The following is a 13,670-nucleotide window of genomic DNA, read 5'->3' as shown; positions in this document are numbered from 1 at the left end:
GGAGAAATACATTCCAAGGTGAAATGCCTCTTACAGAAGTGAACCCTTTCCAAAAGGAGACTTTGCACTTGAGGCACCATCTTGGGTCTTTCACCAGCACATGCATTTAAGGGTGAGAGTGGCAGTTTCTTGGCTGGCTACTCCTTATAAGACTGGTTCCCCTCTCTCCAAGCACCATGCCTCCTGCTGTCCATCTTCATTTGACTGCCTTTTTTGGAGCCAAGGTCCAGATTAAATTAATATGGCATGATTTTTGTCTTTTATACCAAAGGGGATACAACATTAGCTCACTGATAGAACCTGGGTCCCGCAGAAGTAAGTGGTCCTGCAGCCTGGGGTATTGACCTGAGCATCAGACCTGAGTCCTAGCCCTGGCTTTGCCACTGATTCTCTGTGTTACTTTGGGCAAGTCATTTCCATGCTTTGAGCCTCAGTTTCCCTATCTAGGCCATGTCCTAGACTCCACCTAAAATCACTGCCTGGTCTGCAATTACGAGAGTCAGGTTCAATTTGAAATGTCAAATTTAGGTTCCACATGAAAAAAACCCTCAGCTGGCAGATCAATAAGGATTCCAAAGAAGCCATTTTTCACCTGGGGGTGCTTCATTCATCATTATCTGCCCTAATCATCTCGTCTTGAGTGCCGGCCCTGGGCCGACAGATCTGCCCAGCTGCACAGCTCTCGCTCTTCTGGATGGGCAGCAAACCCCAGAGGAGGCCAGCTCAGTTTGGCCTGGCACAGAGTAAGACGGAAGTATTAATCAAGCCAGAAGTGGCTGCTGGCAGGAGATCAGAGGGTTTTGTCCAGGTTCGTTGAGTGAGCAGAGCGGCTGTGGGCTGAGGCCGTGTGTTAAGGAAGGTGCAAGACATGAAGGCATTTGTTTGACGGCAGCCACCCCAGCATGCTCTACACAGGGACACAGTGACCGGAACACCTTGTCCGTACTAATGAAGCATGGAGTGCCATGTGTTTGGTGTTAACGCAGAAGGCTACCTAATGGATTAACTTGGACAGCTTGTCTTCTCAAAGTGAGGAACGTGGTGAGTAGAATGGAGGGCCAGAGTGCCGGCCAGCTTCGGGAGCGGAAGCCAGCGAGGACAGAAACACTGAAGTCCCTCCGAGCTTCCTGGAATGCCTTTCCCCAAACCAGAGCTCAGACGCAGAGCTGCTCCCCCTCTCACACACCATCCACCCGTCTCCAGACTATGGTTCTTAATTAGAAGGAGTATTTTGGATGCGTGTCATATCCCGCTTCTGGTAACAGCACTTCTCCTCCACTGTCTGTTGAATGAAGTGACTTTGTAAGGACCTATTTCAAAAGCTGGAGTGCAAAGGGAAAAGTGGTTTTCAAAGCGAAATGCAGTGGAGGAAAGACTTAAAAGAGGAAGTCAAGCATTCATCTTTATCAGAGCATCTCAACCATTTCTTTAGTATACATTGTTATTAAGCACAAATGTACCTAGTGCTTTATGGAATCCTGATAGATGAACGTCTAGGTGATTAAAAAGGGATAAATCCAGGGGCATTTATGCCTTCTACAAAAGGACTCTTCACTTTACTGAAGCTTGCCTTCAGGTGTTCTTTTTTTAGATAACTTTTCTGGACACCTGGGTGGCTCAGTTGGTAGGCGTCCGGCTTCGGCTCAGGTTGTTCTCATGGTTCGTGGGTTCAAGCCCTGTGTCAGGCTCTGTGCTGACCGCTCAGAGCCTGGAGCCTGCTTCGGATTCTAGGTCTCCCTCTCTCTCTTCCCCTCCCCGACTTGTTCTCTCTCTCTCTCACAAAAACAAGTAAAAACATTAAACTTTTCTGAGTGCTTAAAATACGATGTGATTTACACACCTCAATTGATTGAATTCTAGTTCAACCTAACTTTAAACCATTTTCCTCGAGGCAGGAGGAATGCCTGTTTCTCTCTCAGCATTCCTTCTCTCCTTTCTTCCCATGCCCAAGGAGCCATGCCATTGACTGGTTCTGGGTTTGCTAAGGGGCTGGAAGGTATAATCTGCAGCCTGGAGGTATAATTCAACCCCAGAGTTGACAAATGAAAAATGGGGCTCCCAGGGAGATGACACAACTTCTTTGAGATGATCTAGTAAGTTAGTGCTGTTTTCACTCCATAATATTATCTCCTCACTGCAGTCCCTTCACACTTGCCTTTCCTAAACTATATCCCCAGCCTTTCAGACTTGTTAGGGAATTGTCCCTGGTGAAAAAGCAAACCCAGAGGGTTAACACACACAGCAGCTACCATTCATTTTCAGCCCAGTGAGAATTAGTTTACCAAGCAGTTTTGGGGGGCTAAGGAGTGGGTGGAGGCAGGGAGTCAACTGGCCAGAGGCCATGGGGTCAGCCTGGAAAGTCACACTGGATTGAGAGCAGTTTGGATGTCTGGAGGAGAAGGTAGCAGAAGAAAAAGGGGAGGAAAGCTGGAAAACAAAGTTTGCTTTGCTCATTGCATATTTTTGAATTCAAACTAAAAGCAGGTTTTCATTATTTGTGTTACATTCTTTTTTTTTTTTTAACATTTATTATTGAGACAAAGAGAGCATGAGCATGGGAGGGGCAGAGAGAGGAGGAGACACAGAATCTGAAGGAGGCTCCAGGCTCTGAGCTGTCGGCACAGAGCCCAACGCGGGGCTTGACCTCACAAACCCAGCAAGATCATGACCTGAGCCAAAGTCAGATGCTTAACTGACTGAGCCACCCAGGCACCCCGCATTACATTCTTTGATTGCATGTGCCTTAGACATTAATTGTGCTTTGAAACCGAACACTGAAATTGCTGTCCATTTTATGGTCTGCATATCCTCCTCTGCCACTCTGTCTTCAATCCATTGCACTTCTGGCTTCTGGCTCCCATTCTCAAGGTCACCAATGATCTCCATAGCAGTGGATGTATTTTTTAGTTCTTACAGCATTTAACCTCCCAGCACTACTTGCCTCGGTTCCCTCATTCTTTTTAATTTTTAAAAAATATTTAGTTTTGAGAGAGAGACAGAATGAGAGTGGGTTGGGGCAGAGAGAGAGGGAGACACAGAAGCAGAAGCAGGCTCCAGGCTCTGAGCTGTCAGCACAGAGCCTGACACGGGGCTCGAACTCACAAGCCGTGAGATCACGACCTGAGCCGAAGTCAGATGCTCAACCAACTGAGCCACCCAGGTGCCCCAGTTCCCTCATTCTTGAAAATCTGTTTACCTACCATCAGACCAAGTCCTTCTACGTTCTTCCTAGCTTTTGTACACTCTTTCTCTCCTTTTAGAGTCTTCTGCCTGACCATTAAATGTCAGAATTCTCCAAGGCTCTTTTTAGAACCCTCTTTTCTTCTCACTTTATGATCTGTCTCTCTGAGCAATATTTCCTTGTCCACATCTATGGCTCTGCATGAGAATGACTCACAAGTTTGTGTCCCCAGCCCAGACCTTGTCTTCTGCCTCCTGTGATCAGCCCAATGTGGCCCTTTTGTTGGGTATCTTAGAATGTGAAACTCAACAAATCTCAAACTCATGATGTTCATCCCACAAACCTGGACTTCTTAAAGTACTTTCCATGGTGCAACCATGGACCTAGTTGCACAAGCCTGGAATGTTCAGTGGGGGTTGCCCTTTATTTCTTCCTTCTCACCCCCATATTCAATTTGTCCTCTACTCTCATCAAGTTTACCTACTAAACATCTCAAATTCATCTGCTCTCCCATTTCCACCTCCACAGTCCATCCTCTTCCACGTGGACTTCTACAATATTCATCTAACTATTCAATCACATCCATCTTGGGCTCCTTCAATGTGTCTTCTACATCAAATCTGAAATAATCTTCCCAAAGTACAGCTCAAATTGTGCCTACCTCTCCCCATGTTGAAAGCCTTTTTCGGCTTCTCATTGTTATTAGAATTAAAATTTAAGGGGCTCCTGGGTGGCTCAGTTGGTTGAGCAGCCGACTTCGGCTCCGGTCATGATGTCGCAGTTCATGAACTTGAGCCTCACATCGGGCTCTGTGCTGACAGCTCAAAGCCTGGAGCCTGCTTTGGATTCTGTGTCTCCCTCTCTCTCTGCCCTCCCTGCTCATACTCTGTCTGTCTCTCTCTCTCTCTCTCTCTCTCTCTCTCTCTCTCTCTCAAAAGTAAATAAAACACTTTAAAAAAATTAAAAATAAATGAACAAACATTTAAAAAAATTAGAATTTAAAACAGGGGCGCCTGAGTAGCTCAGTTAAGGGTCAAGTTCTTGGTTTTGGTCAGGTCACAATCTCATGGTTCATGAGTTTGTGCCCCACCTCAGGGTCTGTGCTGACAATGCATAGCCTGCTTGGGATTCTCTCTCTCCCTTTCTCTCTGCCCCTCCCCTGCTCACACACACACACTCTGTCTCTCTCTGTCTCTCTCAAAAATAAATTTTAAAAAAACAAAATTAAAATTTAAAACGTTCACGTAGGAGCAACTTAATATTCACATTGAATTGCAGTCTGCCAGGCTCTGCCATCTAATCGCATGACTTGACCTCCAGTCACCATGTTGAGCTTCCTCCCACCCCAGGACCTTTTCACATCCTCTGCCCTTTGCCTGGAACATTGATCTTTCTCCTTTCCATTCACTTACCTCCTGTCTCCTCAGATCATTTTACTTCTTCCAGGAAAGCTGTGGTGGGTCTTGTTGACAAACCATATTCTAGGCTCCCAGAGTATCGTGTTCTTCTCGATTTCATTAAAAAAACAAAAAAACAACCTGGCATGTTTTTAAAAACCTGACATATTTTTTTAATTCAATTTAATTTTTTAATGTTTATTTATTTTTAAGAGGGAACATGCAAGCAGGGGAGGAGCAGAGAGAAAGGGGGACAGAGGAGCCAAATTGCGTACGGTGCTGAGAGCAGAGAGCTCCATGTGGGGCTCAAGCTCATGAGCCATGAGATAATGACCTGAGCTGAAGTCGGATGCTTAACTGACTGAGCCAACCAGGTGCCCCTGTTTTTTCTTATCATTGTACCCCTAGCACTTAGGGTGGTGCCTGCCATGTGGTGGACATACCATAAATACTTCTTACTAATTGTACCTTGGTTTTCAATTATTGGGAATATTATTATGAGTCCAAGTTGGAATTCACCGGGATTCCCAACCTAGGAACCCCAACAGAGTCTATGACAGTATAAACTATTCTAAGTGAATATGCCTTGACAAACTAAGGTGCAACCCAAATGTAAATGTGACTTGACACTCACAAAGGAAATGGATCACCCACACTTATCAACGGAAAGAATACACTAAAACCATTTTACTGCATTACCTAAATGAGGCAAAAACGTTCTGAAAATTTGAGGACTTTTTAGCCTCAAAATTGAAATTTATCAGCTACACATATCAAATTTGGACTCTTCAGGTAGCAAATGTGAGGGCACTTTTCTCAGCTGATTTCATCTACAAGATAGGGAACAGCTGGGTGTTGAGAGCGTTCACTCGACTACATAGCTACTCTCCGGGTATAGATAGTTGAGTACTTCAACTCTGGAGATAAATCGTAACTCTTGAGCTTGTATTCATTCTCCTGGCAATCTACAAGCAAATGTGGCCTGGGAGACTTTACCCTCCAACGAGAGTATATTTTTTGGAAACACTTCATCTGTCTGCGTGCTTCAACGTCCTTACCTATAAAATGGGAATGCTAAAACCTACCCTGCCTGCTTCAGGGTCATTGGGAAAGTCTAAAATAAAATTAACCAAAGGAAATTATCTTGTGAAGCATAAAGTCCCACGATTGTGCAGTTCATTCCTTTTCATAGTAATTGTTGGTATGATGAACATTCTATAGGCTAGTCATACCTGTAAATAGCCATGATAATTAATTAAGTTATGATATTCATGGCCAGACACCTGCTATGGAACAAGAAATGTCTCTCAGATGACTTGGGGGAGAAAACCAACAATTAGGAATCCAGAATATTTCTAGATTTAGCATTTTGTTTTCCCCCAAATGGCCCTTTTCTGTCTTTCCAAAGAATCCTGCTGCGTCACTGAGAGGAATGGATTTTTCTTAGTCAAAATTAAATACAGTAAGTTGATAGTGGCCATGTAGGTCTTCACACATAATGCTTGGCTGCTCTGAGCCTCGATTCAGCTGTTGGTCCTGAATGGGGCTCCGGCCCTTTAGGCACACATTCCACTAAAACACCACGCAAATCATGTATTTTAACCACACATGCCAGGTTTCAGGGAACAGAACTCTCTTTAATTATGAAACAGTTTGCACATTTGCTGGATGCACATGAGGGGCTATTTTATAAAGGCACAATTATCAGAAGCAAAAAAGTTTAAAAAAATAACTCACAGAGAGATGAATCTGGAACACAGTAAGAGAGGAGACAAAATCGTATGAAGAGAAAGGCCTAGAGACCCTCTTGGCTGAATCCTGTTGGTTCAGAGTTTTGCACCTGTCAGTGTCTTTTATTTGCTTCAGTAGAAGATATTTCTTCAGGCCTGTGGACAACTCTGAAATTGCAAAACGGGCGTGGAAGCACATTCATGGAAATGTAATCTTGTCTTCCTCTAGACCGCGGGGACTATGAGCTATCCTGGGGTTCCACGTGCCAGAGACATGAAGAAAGCAGAGCGGTCCCAGAGAAAAGTGACCGTGGAGGAGGAGCTTCCGCCAGAAGCGAGGGAATAGGGGAAGAAGTTCACATTTGTAAGTAATTGCAACAGCTGCCAGTAAATATACTGTCTTTCAGGGATGTGAATTGATAATAAAGCCAGACAGCTGACCCAAGCTCCCCGGGCAGCAGAACAGAGGGGAGGCAGCGTCCTTTATTAAAATACAGCCAGGGTGTTCGAGGTTAGGCATCAGGAGAAACTTATTGAAGGTAAACCTTGTCCATTTCTGAAGGCATCAGCACCATAGTGTGAGTTTGAGGCATTTTAAACAATGGAATGGAATAGAATGAGGTTAGCTTGTTTGGAGACCGGGAGATTAAAAAAAAAAAAAAAAAGGTCAAAAAGGTCAGACGGTCTTCTCTTCAGCTGCCTTCTCTTTCTTCCAAGGGCACTAAGTTGGGTGAACTGGTGTCTATGTGCCTGAGTTCAAAACCAGATCACCATTTATTGGCTGTGTGGCCTTAGACAAGTTACTTCATCTCTCTGTGCCTCAGTTTCCTTCTTAGTCAAACAATGATAATGATAGAGTGTTCCCTCAAGGACCATTGTGAGGAGTAAACGAGGTCGCCTATGGAAAAGCCTTTAGTGCAACACCTTCCAGGAAGTAAGCACTTAATACACACTGGCTGCTATTATTATTTTGTTACTGTGTTCGTTTTGGCCTCCTCTCCACACACAGTCCACGTCTCTAAACCCAGTCGCATTACGGTCCTATCCTGGCTTCCCTTAGGCTCCAGGGTTGTGCTTAAACCATTTGGGCATGTCATATCCACCCAAACCCAGTGTGGCACTCATGGTCTCCCATGCCAGCTGACCTTTTCCCCCAAAACATCCAACATTGGTCATCAATACTTCTCCTAGACAAAGACTTTGGAGTCCCCTCGTTCCCCATTGCTATTTTCCCAGCTCTTTAAAATGCCCTTTAAGGGGTACCTGGGTGGCTCAGTCGGTTAGGTGTCCGACTTCAGCTCAGGCCATGATCTTGTGGTCCGTGGGTTTGAGCCCCACGTGGGGCTCTGTGCTGACAGCTGAGAGCCTGGAGCCTGCTTCAGATTCTGTGTCTCCCTCTCTCTCTGCCCCTCCCCCATGCATGCTCTGTGTGTGTGTCTCTCTCAAAAATAAACATTAAAATTTTTTTTAAAAATAAAAAAATAAAATGCCCTTTAATCTCCTTCACCGCCACCCTCTCGTGGATTTCCTGACTTCAGCAAGATTCCGGATCTTTCCCCCGCCGTCTCTTTCTCTCCCCTACTCATCTTCACTATCTCCACTGCCAGCTCATCCTAGTCTCCTCTTCCTACTCTAATCTTCCTAAAATTCCATTTTGCCTTGGCAAGTCTCCCGCTTAGGAGCCAAAAATGACATCCAACTGTCACTGCAGTCGAATTCAGGCTCCTTTTTGGTGTGCTGGGAATGTTTTGGATTTGGATCTGGAGGGTGCTTCCATGGCGTGTGTTATCAGTCTCCTTACGCTGCTATAACAAACACCACAGACTGTGGGGCTTAAACAACAGAGGTTTATTCCTGGTCCTGGGGGCTGGAAGTCCCAGATCAAGGTGTGGGCATGGTTGGTTCCTTCTGAGGCCTCTCTCCTTGGCCTGCAGACGGCCGTCTTCACCCCGTGTGCTCACGTGGTCTTCTCTCTGTGTGTATCTGTGCCTGATCTGTTCTTAGGACTGTGTCCTATCCTCCTTTGCTTACGGGGACACCATAATGATGTCATTATGGATTCGGGCCCACCCTAATGATCTCACTTTAACTTATTTAGGTCCTTTAAGACCCTATCTCCAAATACAGTCACATTCGAAGGTACTGGAGGGTTCGGGATTTCAACATGAATTTTGACAAGGAGACAGCATAATTCAGCCTAGAACAGTATATGTATGTGAAAATTAATCAAAGCACACTCTCCATGTACATGTAGTTTACTGTACCTATTTTATACTTTGGTAAAATAATTTAAAAATTGGCAGCAGTAACAATAAAAAATCAACGTCCTTTTCTCGACCTCAAATCCCATTTTCTCTTCTCGCTGTCTTAGACAAATCCTTGATATCCTCCTCACTTTCCTTGTCCTCTCCATGCATTCATTCATTTACCAACCACCATGTTTGTTTCTGTGTTTACACTCATACCTTTCCTCCCCTCCATAACCTTTTTAAAAAAATTTTTTTTAACGTTTATTTATTATTGAGAGACAGAGAGACAAAGCATGAGCAGGGGAGGGGCAGAGAGAGGAGGAGACACAGAATCCAAAGCAGACTCCAGGCTCCGAGCTGTCAGCACAGAGCCTGACACGGGGCTCAAACTCACAGACCACGAGATCATGACCTGAGTTGAATTCAGACGCTCAACCGACTGAGCTACCCAGGCGCCCCTCCATAACCTGTTTTTAAAAAAGTTTATTTATTTTCAGAGAGAGAGGGAAAGCATGACTGGGAGAGGGGCAGAGAGAGAAAGAGAGAGAATTTCAAGCAGGCTCTGCACTCTCAGCGCGGAGCCCGACTCAGGGCTCAATCCCATGGCCCCGGGATGATGAACTGAACTGAAATCAAGAGTCAGAGGCCCAAACAGCTAAGCCACCCAGGTGCCCCTTCCCTCCATAGCCTTTAAAACCTTTCGGGGCTCAGCTCAAATTCTATCTCCTGCACGTACAGATTTGTTCACATGCACTCTGTTTCATTCAGCATTTATGGAGTGTGTTCTATGTGCTGGGCTCAACGTTCTGGAATATTGAATGAGAGACATGTGCCCCAGCCTGATGGAGTCTGCCATTTGTGGGAAGACAGATGAGTAAAAATCAGCGAGCATTGTAGTTATGAACACCGGGTATCTCAGTCCTGTTCAGGATGCTTTAACAAAATACCACAGACAGAGTGGCTTAAACAACAGACGAACATTTACTTCTCATAGTTCTGGAGGCTGTGGAGTCCAAGATCAAAGTGCTGGCAGATTTGGTTAATGGCGAGAGCCCCCTTGCAGGCTTAGAGAGCTGCCTTCTTGCTGTGAGTTCTCATGCTGTAGAGACAGCGCCCTGGCATCTCTTCCCCGTTTTAGAAAGGTGTCAACTCCATCCTGAGGCCTCATGACCTCATCTAGACTTAATTACTTCCCAAAGGCCCTACCTCCAAATACCATCACATCATCACATTGGGGGTTGGAGCTTCAATACAGAAATTTTGGGAGAGCTCAAACATTTAGTCTATAACTCAGGGCATAATGTGAGCACAGTCACCAGAGACCATAAGGATGAGAAAGATTAGCCAGATAAGGGGATGCAGAAGAAAAAATGCATTCATGGGGAAAGCCTCTTGCAGACGTTCTGGGATGAATGAAGGCAGGCAGATTAGGGAACTAACCGCAAGTAACTTAGTGTTTCTGGGGCATAGGGGCATGAAAAGGGGTGATGGGAAAGAGAGTGCTGAGGCTGAAGAGGGGCTCCCAGGAGCTATTCAGGGGACTTTGCACTTTACCCTGCAGGCAGTAGTGGGTCACTGAAGCCTGAGAGTCAGTCAAAATCGCAGAGTAGAAATTTCTCTTTGGCAACAAAAAGGAGGATAAGTTAGGGGTGACCCACTGGACGTTCTCTCTAGACTCTACATCCTGATTTAGAATTGAATGGTCTATTTTTGCTCCCAGGCTCTAGATTTCAGTCTCCTACCCAAGTATAAGCTTGTTCAGGACAAGGACCCTATTTTTGCAGGTGCCCAGCATAAGATCTCCATGAAAACTCCACAAGGATCCTCTTCTGAACTTTTTCTTCCCTTGCTATGATCAGATGTCCCTAGAACACTTTTCTTTCAGTAAAGAATGTTCTTCCCACACCATTACTGTACTTATTTTATTGGACTTTCTTGAGAATGTCCAGAAAATGGGCTGATGTCAAGTGCAAAGGTCATAGTGCTGTGGACAGTGACAGTTAGGTGTAAAGCAGGCTTCTGGGACTTTAATATGCACACGGACACTGAGGACTCTTGTTAAAAATGCAGATCTACGGGCGCCTGGGTGGTTCAGTCGGTTAAGCGTCCGACTCTTGATGTCGGCTCTCAATGGTTTGTGAGATTGAGCCCCATGTCAGGCTCTGCACTGGCAGTGCGGAGCCTGCTTGGGATTCTCTCCCTCTCCCTCTCCCTCTCCCTCTCCCTCTCCCTCTCCCTCTCCCTCTCCCTCTCCCTCTCCCTCTCCCTCTCCCTCTCCCTCTCCCTCTCCCTCTCCCTCTCCCTCTCCCTCCCCCTCCCCCTCCCCCTCCCCCTCCCCCTCCCCCTCCCCCTCCCCCTCCCCCTCCCCCTCCCCCTCCCCCTCCCCCTCCCCCTCCCCCTCCCCCTCCCCCACTCTCTTTCTCTCAAAATAAATAAATAAACTTAAAAAAAACCTTAAAAAATGCAGATTTGGATTCCGCAGGTCTGGGATGGGGCCTGGGACTCTGCTTCTCTGACAAATGGATGCAGCAGGTCCACGACCATATTTTGAGGAGCCAGGGTGTTGGGGGAAGAACACCCCAGGCTGAAAAACCTGAGGGCCTGGGTTTGAGCTCTCTGCCTTGTCAGGAAGTGGACGCAAGACCCGGACCCGGACCAAGTCAGTGAACTTCCCTGGGCCTCAAGCTTCCTCATAAGGAAGTCAATTGGGGCTTCCTCAAGCCCCAAACATAAGGAGTTTGTCCAAGTGATCTCTTTAAATTCATCTGCGATTTGGTGAGTTCCATTTGGCAAAAACATTTTGAGAGTCTTGAAGAAAAGAGGTATGTGAATTCAGTCCATTATAGTTATTAATGTTACTGAGAGAGGGGCCGTGGCTGGAGTTCCAGTGGATTAAAAAAAAATAATCCTTTAATCTTTCTAACATAGTCTCTCACCACTTGGCTGGACACAACGTAGATTACTGCTTTGAATGCGCCAGGCTAAAACGAAAATCTCAAGTCAGGATCCTCTTGCCTTTATACTCCATTTGCGGCCACGCTGTCTCGGATGCATGTTGAAATAACTTTTCAATCGTGAAACAAGCCTCCATTTACTTTAAAATAAATTTTCAAGGAGTTCTATGTAAACCCCAAATTCACCACGGTAGCCGGGAAAGAACAGGTGCAGCGGAGTGTGGATTTTTGAATTTAAACATCTCTAACTTGGGATTTGGTTGACGTGATCCCTGAAGGTCTCCGCATTGCTACTGTATGTGCCGAAAAGGGTGGATAATGAAGAGAGGTATAATCTCATTTGTTACGGAACGCTGTTTGTGACAGCTCATTGGAGCCACCACGCTGAAGGCCAATGGAGAGGTTAACCGTTTTTTTTCTTTCTTTCTTTCCTTCCCCCCACCCCCAAATACTGATTATTCAAAGCAGTGCAGGAGAATCAGAGAACAGCATCACAATAAGATAAGGGCAGTACTTGCTTTCAAATGTAATCCTTCTCTTCAGTATTAACAAGCTGTTGAGTAGAGGAACAGCACAGCACAGTCCTTGGGACCAGTGGGTTTCACTTAATTCGGACAAGGCGCGACAGGAGGGAGATGAGAAAGTGTAACCCGAGGGGCAGTCATGTCAGATGCTGGCTGTGCCCGTGTGTGTTGTGGAGGGGTGAGGGGGTGGGAGAAGGACAGGCGGGAAGCCTGTTAGGGGGCTGGCTCCGAAAATGTACCATCAAGCCTCAAACAACTACTCAGCTCAGAAACATTCACATGCAGCTTTTAAGATGTTGGTCTTTTTTAATGAGTGAGTTTCAGGCAGTGTATGCAATTGTGGCAAAACAAAACAACAACAACAAAACGGAAATAGCGTGCCTTCTCTTTGCCAGGATTCTCAGCCCCCAGCTACAAGCGGGGTGTAAGTTGACGTGACAATAGTGAAAATGCTGCTATCTGGTGGGTCCCGGGAAAGGTCGCCTTCCTCGCAAGCCCCCCCGTGCGTGCGGGAGCTCCTAGCGGATCTCGGCGCCCAGACTGCAGGACTCCAGCCCTCCACCCATGACTCCAATTTCCAGAGAGCCCACCTGCATTGCTAGAGCTCTCTCACGTCCCACACTGCTCCTGTGGGGCCTTCCTCCATTCTTCCTCTGGGTCATGCAGCCTCTCGGGTCCCTCATCCGGTGCAACCTGGGGCCACTTGCATGTTGCTTTTGTCTCTCTCCTTAGCACCCTGCCCAGCCACGATGCCAGTTGAGTTCCCTCCTCCTTGCCTTAAATCACAAGCTCTTCTTCCCAACCCTGCTCCTTCCAGGAAGCAGGCTGCCCCTCCTCTGTTCAGCCAGCCCCTTTCTCCTCCCTGGGTTTCAGTCCATTTCAGTCTTACGGGGTTTTTTTCTCCAAACCTTTTGCTCCCAATCTTACGGGGGTTTTTTCTCCAAACCTTTTGCTCCCAAAACCAAAACCAACAAACAAAAAATAAAACCAGGCATGTTCTTGGGAGCGTTATGTTTTTGCAATATCATAGTGGGAAAATAACTCATGTATGCATCTTTAATTTCTTCTTATGCTCTTTTAGCTTCTAGCTGTTGAGATCTAGAGAAGCAGTGGCCCGAGTTAACGGCAGAGCAAATGGACCCAGTGCACCCTTGTGAGCTGACAAACGGCAGCCTTGAGCTCTTGAGTGAAACATGATGGCATTTCCTGAATGCTGACTGTAGGAGAAGCCTGAACGGGCAGGCAGACCACGCGGGTCCGCTGCCTTAGAGCTGTGGACGGTCTTTGTACCTCATTGAGCCTCAGTTTCTTCATCTGCAAAATCACCCTGCCATTCGGGGAGTAAGCTGAGATACTCTAGTAAATGTGCCTGAGAGTCCACGGTTGTCCAGAGAATGTTCATCGATTCACTTTTTCATTGGTTTCTTCTCAATCAGCAAGGCAGAAGCACTGATCCTCGTCCAGTCTCCAGAAGGCTTTGCTGTTTGTCTGCCTTTGTAGATAGTCTCTTTCTTTTTTTCTTTTGAACAGAGAAAGAGCAAAAGCAGAGGAGAGGGGAGGAGAGAGAGAATCTTAAGCAGGCTCCATGCTCAGCGCAGACTCCAACGTGGGGCTCGATCCTATGACACTGGGATC

At 46.2% G+C, this 13,670-nt stretch overlaps 1 long non-coding RNA gene across 1 annotated transcript in view; it reads left to right on the top strand.

Annotated features, from left to right (window-relative positions):
- LOC122209810 overlaps positions 1-13,380 on the top strand; it is a 57,136-nt gene extending 43,756 nt beyond the window's left edge. The window contains exons 3-4 of the long non-coding RNA XR_006197761.1: positions 6,538-6,672; positions 13,117-13,380. This is a non-coding gene — a long non-coding RNA (uncharacterized LOC122209810). The remainder of the gene's footprint in view (positions 1-6,537; positions 6,673-13,116) is intronic.
- Positions 13,381-13,670: the final 290 nt, after the last annotated feature.

This window comes from Panthera leo, chromosome E3, assembly GCF_018350215.1.
Source record: "Panthera leo isolate Ple1 chromosome E3, P.leo_Ple1_pat1.1, whole genome shotgun sequence".
Lineage (NCBI taxonomy): Eukaryota > Metazoa > Chordata > Mammalia > Carnivora > Felidae > Panthera > Panthera leo.
Note: the sequence above shows the minus strand (reverse complement) of the source record. Positions and strands in the feature narration are given on the sequence as shown.